The following is a 14,979-nucleotide window of genomic DNA, read 5'->3' as shown; positions in this document are numbered from 1 at the left end:
CAGTCTTCCTCCAGACTCTGGCACCTTGATTTCCGAATGACATGCAGAATTTGCTTTCATCCGAAAAAAGTACTTTGGACCACTGAGCAACAGTCCAGTGCTGCTTCTCTGTAGCCCAGGTCAGGTGCTTCTGCCGCTGTTTCTGGTTCAAAAGTGGCTTGACCTGGGGAATGCAGCACCTGTAGCCCATTTCCTGCACACGCCTGTGCACGGTGGCTCTGAATATTCCTACTCCAGACTCAGTCCACTGCTTCCGCAGGTCCCCCAAGGTCTGGAATCGGCCCTTCTCCACAATCTTCCTCAGGGTCCGGTCACCTCTTCTCGTTGTGCAGCGTTTTCTGCCACACTTTTTCCTTCCCACAGACTTCCCACTGAGGTGCCTTGATACAGCACTCTGGGAACAGCCTATTCGTTCAGAAATTTCTTTCTGTGTCTTACCCTCTTGCTTGAGGGTGTCAATAGTGGCCTTCTGGACAGCAGTCAGGTCGGCAGTCTTACCCATGATTGGGGTTTTGAGTGATGAACCAGGCTGGGAGTTTTAAAGGCCTCAGGAATGTTTTGCAGGTGTTTAGAGTTAACTCGTTGATTCAGATGATTAGGTTCATAGCTCGTTTAGAGACCCTTTTAGTGATATGCTAATTTTGTGAGATAGGAATTTTGGGTTTTCATGAGCTGTATGCCAAAATCACCCATATTAAGACAATAAAAGACCTGAAATATTTCAGTTAGTGTGCAATGAATCTAAAATATATGAATGTGAAATTTTCATCATGACATTATGGAAAATAATAAACTTTATCACAATATGCTAATATTTTGAGAAGGACCAGTATAGCAGCATAACTACGGAGTTAGCTCAGGATAACCTAAGCCACTCTAACTATAAGCTTTATCAAAAAGGAAGGTTTTAAGCCTAGCCTTAAAAGTAGACAGGGTGTCTGCCTCACGGAGTAAAACTGGCAGCTGGTTCCACAGGAGAGGAGCCTGATAACTAAAGGATCTACCTCCCATTCTACTTCTAGAGACTCTAGGAACCACCAGTAAACCTGTAGTCTGAGAACGAAGTGCTCTGTTAGGAACATATGAAACAATCAGATCTCTGATGTATGATGGAGCTAGATCATTAAGGGCTTTATATGTGAGGAGGAGAATTTTAAATTCTGTTCTGGATTTAACAGAGAGCCAATGAAGGGAAGCTAAAATAGGAGAAATATGATCTCTCTTTTTAATTTTCGTCAGAACTCTTGCTGCAGCATTTTGAATCAGCTGAAGGCTTTAACTGCATTTTGTGGCCATCTTGATAGTAAAGAATTACAATAGTCCAGTCTTGAAGTAACAAATGCATTTACTAGTTTTTCAGCATCACTCCTGGATAGGATATTTCTAATTTTGGCAATGTTCCGGAGGTGAAAGAAGAAATATGGGATTTAAATGACATGTCCTGGTCAAAAATAACACCAAGGTTTTTTATTTTATTACCAGAGGTCAATTTAATGCCATCCAGTTTAAGTGATTGACTAAGCAGTTTCTTTTTTAAAGACTCTGGTCCAAAGACGACAACTTCTGTCTTGTCTGAATTTTGAAGCAGAAAATTTAAGGGCATACAAGTTTTTATGTCTTTAAGACATGCTTGTAGTGTATCTAACTGGTTGAGCTCATCAGGATTTATGGATAATTAAAGCTGAGTATCATCAGCGTAACAGTAAAAATTTATCCTATGCTGCCTGATAATTTTACCTATTGGAAGCATATATATAGTAAAGAGAATTGGCCCAAGTACTGAACGCTGTGGTACTCCACAATTAACCCTGGAGTTTAAACATGATTTATCATTTACATGAACAAACTGGAATAATTTAAATCAGATGTTAAACAAGTTTTTAGAATTTCGTTTTTTCATCTCTGGAATATTGACAAAATTAGAAATATCATGTCCAGGAGTGATGCTGAAAAACTAGTCCATGCATTTGTTACTTTAAGGCTGGACTATTGTAAGTCTTCAATCAGGATGTCCACAAAATGCAATTAAAAGGCTTCAGCTGATCCAAAATGCTGCAGCAAGAGTTCTGATGAAAATTAAAAAGAGAAATACTAATTTAGCTTCCCTTCATTGGCTCTGTGTTAAATCCAGAATATAATTTAAAATTCTCCTTCTCACAGCCCTTAATGATCTAGCTCCATCATACATCAGAGATCTGATTGGTCCATATATTCCTAACACAGCACTTTGTTCTCAGACTGCAGGTTTACTGGTAGTTCCTAGAGTCTCTAAAAGTAGAATGGGAGGCAGATCCTTTAGTTATCAGGCTCTTCTCCTGTGGAAGCAGCTCCTGGTTTTAGTCCGTGAGGCAGACACCCTGTCTACTTTTAAGTCTAGGCTTAAAACTTTCCTTTTGATAAAGCTTATAGTCAGGGTGGCTTAAGTTATCCTGAGCTATCTCTGTAGTTATGCTGCTATAGGCTTAGACCGCTGGAAGACATAATGACCACTTTCACTCTGCTGCATTCTCGTACTACTCTCCAATTTTATGTTATTTGCTTTTATTTTAGCTTTTAAGTTCATGTTCTCTCTCTGTTTTTTCTCTTTCTAGAAGCTACATCTGACCTATAGCTCTCTGTTTAGCTGTGACACCTTCCTGGAGGGGGACATCAGCAAAGCTGCTGCTGCAAAAAACGTATTGCTCATCTTATACAGATTATACATTTGGTTCTGTCTTTCAGTGTTCAACCCTGTCTCTCCTAGACATAGCTACTGGCTGAGCTTGTACTGTGACTAACTGTATGTGGTCTCTTTCATACTCTAGACTTGAAAACTGGCTCAGAGTTCATTTGCTTAGCTGTCTTTCTTTCCTAGATGAAGCATCTAAAGGAGCTATGACCATTAATGTTTCACTTTTCTTTGCTATACAGGTCCTTCTCAAAATATTAGCATATTGTGATAAAGTTAATTATTTTCCATAATGTCATGATGAAAATTTATCATTCATATATTTTAGATTCATTGCACACTAACTGAAATATTTCAGGTCTTTTATTGTCTTAATACGGTTGATTTTGGCATACAGCTCATGAAAACCCAAAATTCCTATCTCACAAAATTAGCACATTTCATCCGACCAATAAAAGAAAAGTGTTTTTAATACAAAAAACGTCAACCTTCAAATAATCATGTACAGTTATGCACTCAATACTTGGTCGGGAATCCTTTGGCAGAAATGACTGCTTCAATGCGGCGTGGCATGGAGGCAATCAGCCTGTGGCACTGCTGAGGTCTTATGGAGGCCCAGGATGCTTCGATAGTGGCCTTTAGCTCATCCAGAGTGTTGGGTCTTGAGTCTCTCAACGTTCTCTTCACAATATCCCACAGATTCTCTATGGGGTTCAGGTCAGGAGAGTTGGCTGGCCAATTGAGCACAGTGATACCATGGTCAGTAAACCATTTACCAGTGGTTTTGGCACTGTGAGCAGGTGCCAGGTCGTGCTGAAAAATGAAATCTTCATCTCCATAAAGCTTTTCAGCAGATGGAAGCATGAAGTGCTCCAAAACCTCCTGATAGCTAGCTGCATTGACCCTGCCCTTGATAAAACACAGTGGACCAACACCAGCAGCTGACACAGCACCCCAGACCATCACTGACTGTAGGTACTTGACACTGGACCTCTGGCATTTTGGCATTTCCTTCTCCCCAGTCTTCCTCCAGACTCTGGCACCTTGATTTCCGAATGACATGCAGAATTTGCTTTCATCCGAAAAAAGTACTTTGGACCACTGAGCAACAGTCCAGTGCTGCTTCTCTGTAGCCCAGGTCAGGCGCTTCTGCCGCTGTTTCTGGTTCAAAAGTGGCTTGACCTGGGGAATGCGGCACCTGTAGCCCATTTCCTGCACACGCCTGTGCACGGTGGCTCTGGATGTTTCTACTCCAGACTCAATCCACTGCTTCCGTAGGTCCCCCAAGGTCTGGAATCGGCCCTTCTCCACAATCTTCTTCAGGGTCCGGTCACCTCTTCTCATTGTGCAGCGTTTTCTGCCACACTTTTTTCTTCCCACAGACTTCCCACTGAGGTGCATTGATACAGCACTCTGGGAACAGACTATTCATTCAGAAATTTCTTTCTGTGTCTTACCCTCTTGCTTGAGGGTGTCAATAGTGGCCTTCTGGACAGCAGTCAGGTCGGCAGTCTTACCCATGATTGGGGTTTTGAGTGATGAACCAGGCTGGGAGTTTTAAAGGCTTCAGGAATCTTTTGCAGGTGTTTAGAGTTAACTCGTTGATCCAGATGATTAGGTTCATAGCTCGTTTAGAGACCCTTTTAATGATATGCTAATTTTGTGAGATAGGAATTTTGGGTTTTCATGAGCTGTATGCCAAAATCATCCGTATTAAGACAATAAAAGACCTGAAATATTTCAGTTAGTGTGCAATGAATCTAAAATATATGAATGTTAAATTTTCATCATTACATTATGGAAAATAATGAACTTTATCACAATATGCTAATATTTTGAGAAGGACCTGTAGAAAGTACTATTGGATTAGTGCTTCTGTGTTCTTTTTGTGTCTCTGCTCGGTTCTCTCAAGATGGTTAAGGCAGTTGGCCGCTTAAACATTTATATTCTGTTGCATGTTGTCCAACAGTGTCCAACTTCACTTGAGTTAATATGGTATAGCCCTGCGGAGCGTCTGGCAAGAGGCTGCACGTGATGCAAGTCAGGCAATGAGCTGCTTCAGTCAGGGCTGTTGCTGCTACCCTAACCGCAAAGCATTTTCTCATTTACTATGTAGATATAAACATTTAATTCCTGCCGACTGCCGCGTCTAACTTTTGAACAGGCGCGACAGACAGTATGTAAGTCAGCGGTATTCTGGTCCATACTTCAAGCCAGCTGGTGGCAGTAATGCACCACATCATTGTACGCCAACAAAATGACAAAGAAGGAGATATCCGGGTCCTTCAATGTGGGTTGCTAAGTTACTAGCTTGGGAGCTCACACTTGCTGATAGTACAATGACTTGGTGGTGCACAGATGAGTGAGTAAAAGAACTTGACTTCATCCAAAATACGTAAAGCGGACAATGAAAATCGCACATTTAAAGATGAATCGACAGAAGCATACGGTCTATTACAGCAAAACAGTAAGCATACGACTGCTCACTGTGAATACAGTGGATTTTGGGAAATTATCAAAGAGCGCATGGACGCTGCGGCAGAAACACTTTAAGATGGAAAAGAAGGACAGGAACTTAAGGAAAAGGTTAAGCAAATTGCCCTGCCAGCCACAAGCACAACAAGGAGAGCAGAATTATTGTTGCTATTATAAGTTGTACAGACCCAGCTCGACTGTGCCATTAAAGTGCGCTTAATATTGGTACTTAAATTGGATTGCACTTTTCTGTTCAGCTTATGAGTTCGTAGGCATATGAAAAATTGATTAGTAGTTAAAAAACCAAAACTCTTTTGTTAATTAAATATCACATAAAAATAAAACAAAATATTTTTGTCGATTAATTAAAAATGTGCTGACCCCAAAGTGTTTGGATGAGGGATGGAGTGGACCTCCTGCTATTTTAATTGGGGATCCCTGTTGTAGAGGTTTCTTCCCATTAAAATGGAGTTTTCCTCTCCACTGTCACTACATGCATGCTCATTGTGAGGGATTGCTGCAAAGCCAATGTAAGTGACTGTCCACAGTTGCTACATGCTCATCCAGGAGGAGTGAATGCTGCAAGTCACTGACTCGATGCAATCTGCTGGGTTTCCTCAAATAGAAAACCTTTTAACCAATTTAAATAATAAACTGAATCTGACTGCACTGTTTGGTAGTTAGTATTATTTGGAATGTATGTGCCCAACTTGAAATCTGTAAGATTCAATCAGAATTGATTTTGTACAGTGCCTTGAGACAACATGTGTTGTGAATTGGCGCTATATAAATAAAACTGAATTGAATTTAACAACACAAAGACAACAAAAATACTGGATCCCAGTATTAAAAGTATTAATCCATTTTTATGACAGTTCCAAGGAAGGAGGAGTCATAGGTTTATTCTCCATGATGTCATCGAGTTACAAAACTCTATAGGCGCAGCAGCTCTCTTTCTCCTTTTTCTGCAGCTCTACACAGGCTGCATTGTGGGGACATGCACATGAACATCCTGATCTCGCTGGCTGAGTGAAACATTGCATTTTCGAAGCAGCCTTGGATCCAAAGTAAAGTACGGTCTGCTGTTTGTGTATCCAGTGACCATACCCCGGCAGAAAATAAGACTTTCCGCCTCAAACTGACTGTCTGAGATCCTTCAGAAAAGAATCTAAGCCAAAGATTCCCTAAGAAGAGAAGGATTGTCTCTGTTTACGTAGTGGTTTCCCTTCCACTACCCTGAAGAAGACCGGATTTGAAACCGCAGCTACACATGCCCAATACATTCACCAGTCCAAGCAGACGCTTGTCCCATCAGCTAGATCGAGAGTTGTGTCCTATAATTGTGTCCACAAAGTCCATATTAACTTCTCCACTGAGGAATGTCTGAATGCTGTGTGTTTTCAGAACATGTTTATTATACTAAGGCCATTAGTGAACTATTATTATTTTGAAGTTTTTGTTTACCTTTTAGAGAGGGAGAATTTTATAACACTTGGATAACGTTGACTATATAAGAATTTCACTGCCCGGAGAAGTGTTTTCTTTAAACGTCTAAAGTACGCACTCCTAACAGCTTTCATTCATTTATGTTCAGAAGGTCAATATTCTAGCCTAGCAGGAAAAGATCATTTTAATGACCATTCACTTTAAAGATAGTCATTTGACATGTATTGATATACATCTTGACAGTCTACATAATAGTTTCATTATCATAAACTCTGCTTTTGACAATCTCAAGAGCATAGCCTTCGGAATGAAAGATTCTTTTCAGCTTCTTAGCTTTGGTATGTTTCTTCTTTCTACAAATCTAACTCAAACCTTGTTTTTTTGGAATGCCTAAAAGAAAATTCAATTCAATTCATTTCAATTCAAAAATACTTTATTATTCCCAAAGGGAAATTAAATGTTGTAGCTCATATTTCTTCAAAGAGCCGTTGTAGATGCTGATGGCTGTGGGCAGGAAGGATCTCCTTTAGCGCTCCGTCTTACAGCACATCTGAAGAAGCCTCTGACTGAAGACACTCTGTTGTTGTAGGACAGTCTCATGAAGAGGATGCTCAGGGTTTGCATAAAACAAATCCAACGTTTTGTTTTCTCTGGTAGAGCAGCTGACAAACTGTTGAAACATTGGAAGTGTAGCAGAGAGTGAAGTGTGGTTAAAATCACCAGAAATTGCGACAAAAGCATTGAGGTTTTGTCTCTGTAGCTTAGCAACAACTGAGCTGATGGGATCACATGCAGTGTCAGCAACAGCGGAAGGTGGAACGTAAACTATTGCCAAAATAACACTGGTGAACTCTATGGGTAAATAATATGGGCGAAAACTTACCGCCAACAGTTCAATATCTGGACTGAAGAGATTACATTTCACAGTAACATGTCCTGGATGACACCATCTGTTCTTCACTAATACTGCCTCCACTGCCTCTAATACTGCACATTACATTTGCCGCTCCTCTTTAAATCTCTGTCTGCTCGTATCGTTAAAAAGCCCGGCAGAGATACGCTGGAGTCTGGGATATGATTCTGCAGCCATGTCTCAGTAAAACACATAATATTGCATGGCTGGGCCCTTTGTAGGGCTTGGAGTTCATCCAACTTGTTTCCCAACGATCTCACATTGCCCATCATAAATCGACGGAAGAGATGGTTTGAACTTCCTCCTTCTCTCTCTTCTCTTAGCTCCTGCTCTGCATCCACAGCGTCTCCTTTTCAACTCATCAGGGATTAGGGGTTGTAGTTGAAGTATCATTTGAGCTTTTGAGATATTAATCAGCTGCTCCCGGTTGTAAGAGACAACCCCGTTGCCATGGCAATGCATCATTACTAATGTCCAAAAGTAGAAAAGTATTAGGAAAAATCCTCCAAGCTGCACAGCATCCAACACCGGAGGGGACAGTCGTCCAAAAAAAATTTTACTGTATCCACCACAAGAGGAATAGTTCCCAAAAAAGAATAAATCAGAATCAAAAGTAACAGAGCTACTCAAACCTGCTGCCACCTTGAGCGGTGCAATTCTAGAATTCAACCATAATTTTCCATCAGCCTATACACTGTTGAATCCACTTTCTTTATGTATGTCTAAAAATCCATAACTGGCAATGTGCAGCAAGGTTGTAAATTTTCAGCTTTATCACAACACAGTATTATATTGATTTGTTTGGATGACAATATGATGTTTGCCGAAATCACAAAGTATGTCACAATCGTTTACAAGTTAGTGATCAATATGATGTGATATCATATGCCCATCTAACACAATCATTGCTAGAAAGATTGACATTACATCAACTCACAACAAGCAATTCAAATATGATTTGACCATTTTATTTCTAAGCCCTTACAAGCATTAGTGATTTCAATCAAGAACAGCAGTCTCCTTAATTAAGAAAAAAGATAAATAGATCACTTGTTTACTATAATCTCACATTTTTCATTTTCATTTTCAAGAAACAAACAAGAGATTTAGGTTCAGAAGATTCACATCCTATAAAACAAAGGTTAAAGATCTTTAAGTCCCTTTTTTACCTACATTAAAGCAGATTTTTGTGCAAACTCTTAACCTTTTTTTAGTGTCTCAAACATATTCAACAGAACCTAACCATGTCATTAAGTTCGAAAATAGCTTGGATCCACATACAGAGATCACTCAAGAGGAGGAAGTAAAATAAAGGTTGTTTATTGAGGATATAGTCAGGAACGGATTACATATCTCACTGTAAGGAGAGAAGTGAAGAGAATGGATGAGTATGGGTAACGGAGGGAAAAACGAAACTAAGAGCAAATAGTTATTTTGATACAGAGATCGGCTTACCGAGTTATGATGGTCAGGTCGCCAGGGCGAATGAAATTCAGGATCCAGGTCTAAAGCAGGTATATCCGTAGAGAGTTCACTTGGTGCTGTTCTGTGGAGCTCAGGTTACCGTAAACAAGTTCAATGTGCGGTGGCTTACGTTGGAGGGTGGACAGGGTACGCTTGTGGCTTGGCTCAGGAAACGAAGATGACAGGAAGCTGCCAGTTTGATGCGAATCCAAACGAAGGTAGATCACAGGATAGGAATCCTCAGAACGAAGACAGGCTTGATCCTCCAGAGTAACTTTCAGAAACGTAGTCCAGAAAACTCAGTGACATAGATCCAAAGCTTAGGTTTTCAAAATCTGCAGAGGAGCAGAGTCACTTGAGACCACTGGCTTCATCTGAGAAACATGGAATGTGGGATGGATACGAAGACTTGCAGGAAGGCAAAGATGAACAGCAGACGGACTAATTACCGTCTCAATCTCATAGGGTCCAATGAAACGAGGTGAAAGCTTACTAGACATGGATTTAAGGGGCACATCACGTGCTGACAACCAAACCTTTTGTCCAGGTTGATACTCCGGTGCAGGTCTGCGTTTGCGGTCAGCAAAACGCTTGTTTTGATCTGCAGTGCGGTTGAGGCTCTGGACAGTTGAGTTCCAAATGGTCTTACAGCGGCGGACATGTTGGTGGACGGATGACACAGTGATTACTCTTTCATCAGCAGCAAGAAGGGTGGCTGGTAGCCTAGTGAGGCCTCAAAAGGCAAACATCCGGTGGCAGAGGAGATGTGAGAATTTAAAGCATACTCTACCCAAGGTAGATAGGCGCACCAGTCAGAAGGGTTAGTGGACGTGAGACATCGTAGGGTTGATTCTAGCTGCTGATTTAATCTTTCAGTCTGACCATTAGACTGTGGGTGGTAACCTGAAGTTAATGAAATCTTGGCTCCGAGAACTGAACAAAACTGTTTCCAAACCTGCGAAATGAACTGTGGACCTCAGTCAGAAAAAATGTCCTGTGGAATTCCATAGAGACGAAAGACGTGTTTAGTTAGGAGTTTGGTGGTTTGAAGGGCTGAAGGACGTTTTCTGAGAGGAATGAGATGGCAGGCTATTTAAAAACGGTCTACAATAGTAAGAATAGTTGTCATACCAGAAAAGAGAGGAAGACCAGTAACAAAATATAAAACTATGTGAGACCAGAGACAACTTGGGATGCTTAGAGGTTGAAGAAGACCTGCAGGGGGCTGGTTACAAGACTTATTCAATTCAATTCAAAAATACTTTATTAATCCCAAAGGGAAATTAAATGTTGTTGTAGCTCATTATGAGGGTTTCTTCAAAGAGCCGTTGTAGATGCTGATGGCTGTGGGCAGGAAAGATCTCCTGTAGTGCTCCGTCTTACAGCAGATCTGAAGAAGCCTCAGACTGAAGACACTCTGTTGTTGTTGAACAGTCTCATGAAGAGGATGCTCAGGGTTCTCCATAATGTTCTTCATTTTATGAAAAATCCGTCTTTGCACAATGATCTCCAGAGGTTCCAGAGGAATTCCCAGAACAGAGCCAGACTTCATCAACTTGTTGAGCTTTTTTAAGTCCCTGGCTCTGATGCTGCTTCCCCAGCAGATGATGGCAGAAGAGATCACACTTTCCACAACAGACTTATAGAAGATATGCAGCATCTTGCTGCAAACACCAAAGGACCTAAGCTTCCTCAAGAAGTACAGTCTCCTCTGTACCTTCTTGTAGATGGCTTCACAGTTGCATCTCCACTCTATTTTGTTGTCCAGATGAACACTGAGGTATTTATACTCCTCCACCACGTCCACTTCTTCTCCCATGATAGAAATAGTTTTTGACTTATTCCTGTTTCTCTTAAAATATACAATCATCTCCTTTGTTTTAGTCACGTTCAAAATGAGATGATCGTTTCCACACCATGCCACAAAGCGGTCCACCATCTTCCTGTACTCAGCTTCTTGTCCATCTCTGATCCACCCCACGACTGCAGAATCATCCGAGTATTTCTGCAGATGACAGGCGTCTGAGGTGTACAGAGTGAAAAGGAATGGTGAGAGTACAGTCCCCTGTGGTGCTCCTGTGCTACTGACTACTTGGTTAGACTCACAACCCTTCAGTCTCACAAACGGTGGTCTGTTTGTCAGGTATTCTTTGATCCAGGAGATTGTTGAGGCCTCCACCTGAGTCTTTTGGAGTTTCTGACAAAGCAAATCAGGTTGGATTGTATTAAATGCACTGGAGAAATCAAAGAACATGATCCTCACAGTGCTGCTGGCTTTGTCCAGATGACAGTGGGTTTGTTGAAGCAGGTGTATGATGGCATCTTCAACTCCAACTCCACAGCGATAAGCAAACTGAAGGGGGTCCTGATGGTTTACTGTTTGCTTACTCAGGTGGGCCAACAGGAGTCTCTCTAGGACCTTCATGATGTGGGATGTCAGGGCAACAGGTCTATAGTCATTGAGGACTGATGGGTGAGTTTTCTTTGGTACAGGAACAAGACAGGAGGTCTTCCACAACACCGGAACCTTCTTCTGGGCCAGGCTAAGGTTGAAGAGGTGCTGCAGAATCCCACAGAGCTGCTCTGCACAGCCCTTCAGGACTCTAGGACTGACATGATCAGGACCTGCAGCCTTATTCCAATTCAGTCTCTCCAGTTGCATCTTATTCCTAGCACAAGCAGCACAAGACTGAACAAATTCCTTCACATCTTTATGTAATGTTGGCTACCAAAACCTTCTTTGAACCAATGCTGTTCTTCTAACACCTGGATGAGCCGAAAACCTTGCTGTGTGCAGCCAGTTAATTAATCGAGCTCGTACTGTGGATGGGACGTAGATACAGTTAGGTGGCCCATTGCCAGGATCGGGCTCCTGTTGTTGAGCCTTTAACACCGTGTCCTCAATCTCCCATCTAAGTGCCCCGACTGTCCAACTGGGCGGTATGATGGGTGCAGGTTCCCTCACCAAATCATCTGTGGCGAATTGTCTGGAGAGGGCATCAGGCTTAGTATTCTTAGGTCCGGGCCTGAAAGAAATACATAAGTCGAAACGAGAGAAAAATAAGGACCAGCGAGACTGACGTGGGTTTAGCCTTTTGGGTGACTGTAGGTAAGCCAAATTCCTGTGATCTGTCCAGACGTGGATGGGATGTTTGGCCCCCTCAAGCCAGTGGCGCCACTCCTCAAGGGCCAACTTTATCCCCAGGAGTTCTGTCACCCACGTCGTAGTTCCTCTCTGTATTGCTGAATCTGCGAGAAAAGAAAGCACAAGAATGAAGTCTTCCATCTTCAGAGTTTTGCGACAGCACTGCTCCGACCCCGACGTCCGATGCGTTGACTTCCAGGATGAATTGTCTGGCGGAATCCGGATGGCCCAAGATGGGGGCGCAAGAGAACTTCTCCTTGAGGGTACAACAAGCCGATTCGGGTTCGGATGACCAGGAAAGGGAGATCTTAGAAGAAGTTAGAGCTGTTAGAGGTGCAGAAATGAGACTATAGTCCTTGATGAAACATCTGTAAAAATTGGCGAATCCCAAAAAACACTGCAAAGATTTGCGTGAGTCCGGCACCGGCCATTCTAGTACAGCTCTTATTTTCTCTGGATCAGAACCTACCTGTCCACCCTCAAGGATGTAGCCCAGGAAGGTGACTGGTGGAACTCACTTCTCAGCTTTTACGAACACACGGTTCTCCAGGAGAAGTTGAAGAACGTGTTTGCGATGCTCCTACATATTCTTAGAGTAAATCAGAATATCATCTAAATATACGAAGACAAAAATGTTCAAAAACAAATCCCTGAGAACGTCGTTGACCAAAGCTTGAAAAACCGCAGGAGCATTACACAGTCCAAAAGGCATGACCAAATAGTCGAAATGACCCAACAGTGTTTTAAAAGCCGTCTTCCACTCATCCCCCTGGCGGACCCTGACCAAGTGGTAAGCGTTACAAAGATCTAAATGAGAAAAAAGCGTGGCACCATAAACGGTTCAAAAGCAGAAGTGATGAGGGGAAGTGGGTACTTATGCTTAATGGTGATCTGATTTAAACCCCTACAGGGACACAATGAACCATCCTTCTTCCCTACAAAAAAGAAACCCGCCCCTAGTGGTGATGAGGAAGGACGAATAATACCTGCTGATAAAGAATCATTGATATAGTCTTCCATACATTTCTGCTCAGGACGTGAAATGTTGTAGAGTCTGCTAGAGGCGCAGGGGAGAATGTTAATTGTGCAATCAAAGAATCTGTGAGGAGGTAATGATAGAGCCTTATTCTTGCTAAACACTCCCTTCAGGTCATGGTATTCTTGAGGTACAGGAGTCAAATCGATTCCTTCGTCCTCACTGCTAGCTTGTGGGAGTAGATTTGGTGTGAACGCTGATCTTAGACAAGATGAATGGCAGTTAGCAGACCAGGACTCTATACGACACCTTGACCAGTCTAGATGTGGATTATGTTATTGTAACCAGGAGAATCCTCGCAGATAAGCTGAATCTGGGGTCTTTACTATTCTGAGCTTGGTCCACCAACCCCCCCTTCAAAGCCGGTGGACCCTGTCTTGTAATGGCAAAGGGCAGACAGGACAGGTTGCTACGAAATGATCTGCGGAACCACAGTAAAAACACTGCCTAGAAACTCTTTGTCTTTGTCTTTCTTGAAAAGATAAGCGGGTTCCTCCTAACAGCATGGGCTCGGGTTTGGTAGCTGATTGTTGTGATGAGGCCTTGACAACGGATGGAGAATTACTCTTTAACTGGGGGTGAAAATATGACCTTTCTGCTTGGGCTCTTCTTCTTTCTCTTATTCTGTTATCTATCCTAGTTGCTAATGAAATAACCTCATCTAAAGTAGGAGGCTCCTCTACCATGGTTAATTCATCCTTTAGAGGATTGTCTAAGGCGTGCAAAAAGGTAGTCTTTAGAGCCTCATTATTCCAGCCAGATGTAGCTGCCAAAGTACGGAATTCAATAGAAAACTCAGTAATGGGTCTGTGACGTTGTTTTAAGGCCCTTAGTCAGCCAGCACTGGATTTGTCTAATACAGGTGAAAAAGTCTTTCTAAATTCTTTAATGAAGTCATCAAAAGTACAACCAAACTCCCTGCAATCAGGGAAACGGGCTTCAGCCCACTGCAAAGCTTTGCCGGTCAGTAATCCAATTATATATGATATCTTTACATTATCATAAGGAAAAGAGTGGGTGCACCGGTTAAACACTAAAGAACACTGAAGCAAAAAGCCCCCACAGTTTCCTACCTCACCAGAGAATTTCTTCGGACTAGGGGATGTGACGTCACCAAAATGGGGTGACTGAAAGGATTCCGGAAATGCAGAAGCGCCATCTGGAGGAGTGATGGATGAAGTACGTAGCGTTTGTTGTAACATGGTGGTGATTTGTTCTATCTGTAGGTTGGTTTGACGTTGCTGTTCTGTAAGGGAACGAAGAGAGGAATCATGAAACTGGATCTGGTTAGCCTGTTCAGAGGGAGTCCTCCTGAGTGCTTCTGCTGGGTCTTGTTGGCGAGAGTGTTCTGTCATTAAGTTTGAAAATAACTTGGACCCACATACAGAGAACACTCAGGAGGAGGAAGTAAAATAAAGGTTGTTTATTGAAGATATAGTCAGGAACGGAAACGGACGAAATATCTCACCGTAAAGAGAGAAGTGAAGAGAATGGATGAGTACAGGTAACGGAGGGAAAAACGAAACTAAGAGCAAATAGTTATTTTGATACAGAGATCAAGCTTACTGAGTTATGATGGTCAGGTCGCCAGGGGGATTGAGATTCAGGATCCAGGACTTAAGCAGGTATATCCGTAGAGAGTTAACTTGGTGCTGTTCTGTGGAGCTCAGGTTACCGTAAACAAGTTCAATGTGCGGTGGCTTACGTTGGAGGGTGGATAAGGTACGCTTCTGGCTTGGCTCATGAGACGAAGAGGACAGGAAGCTGCCAGCTTGGTGCGAATCCAAACGCAGGTAGATCACAGGATAGGAATCCTCAGAACGAAGACAGGC

The sequence above is a fragment of the Girardinichthys multiradiatus genome, chromosome Y (genome assembly GCF_021462225.1).
Source record: "Girardinichthys multiradiatus isolate DD_20200921_A chromosome Y, DD_fGirMul_XY1, whole genome shotgun sequence".
Taxonomy (NCBI): Eukaryota; Metazoa; Chordata; class Actinopteri; order Cyprinodontiformes; family Goodeidae; genus Girardinichthys; species Girardinichthys multiradiatus.
The sequence above is the reverse complement of the archived record's forward strand: the minus strand, read 5'-3'. Positions refer to the sequence as shown.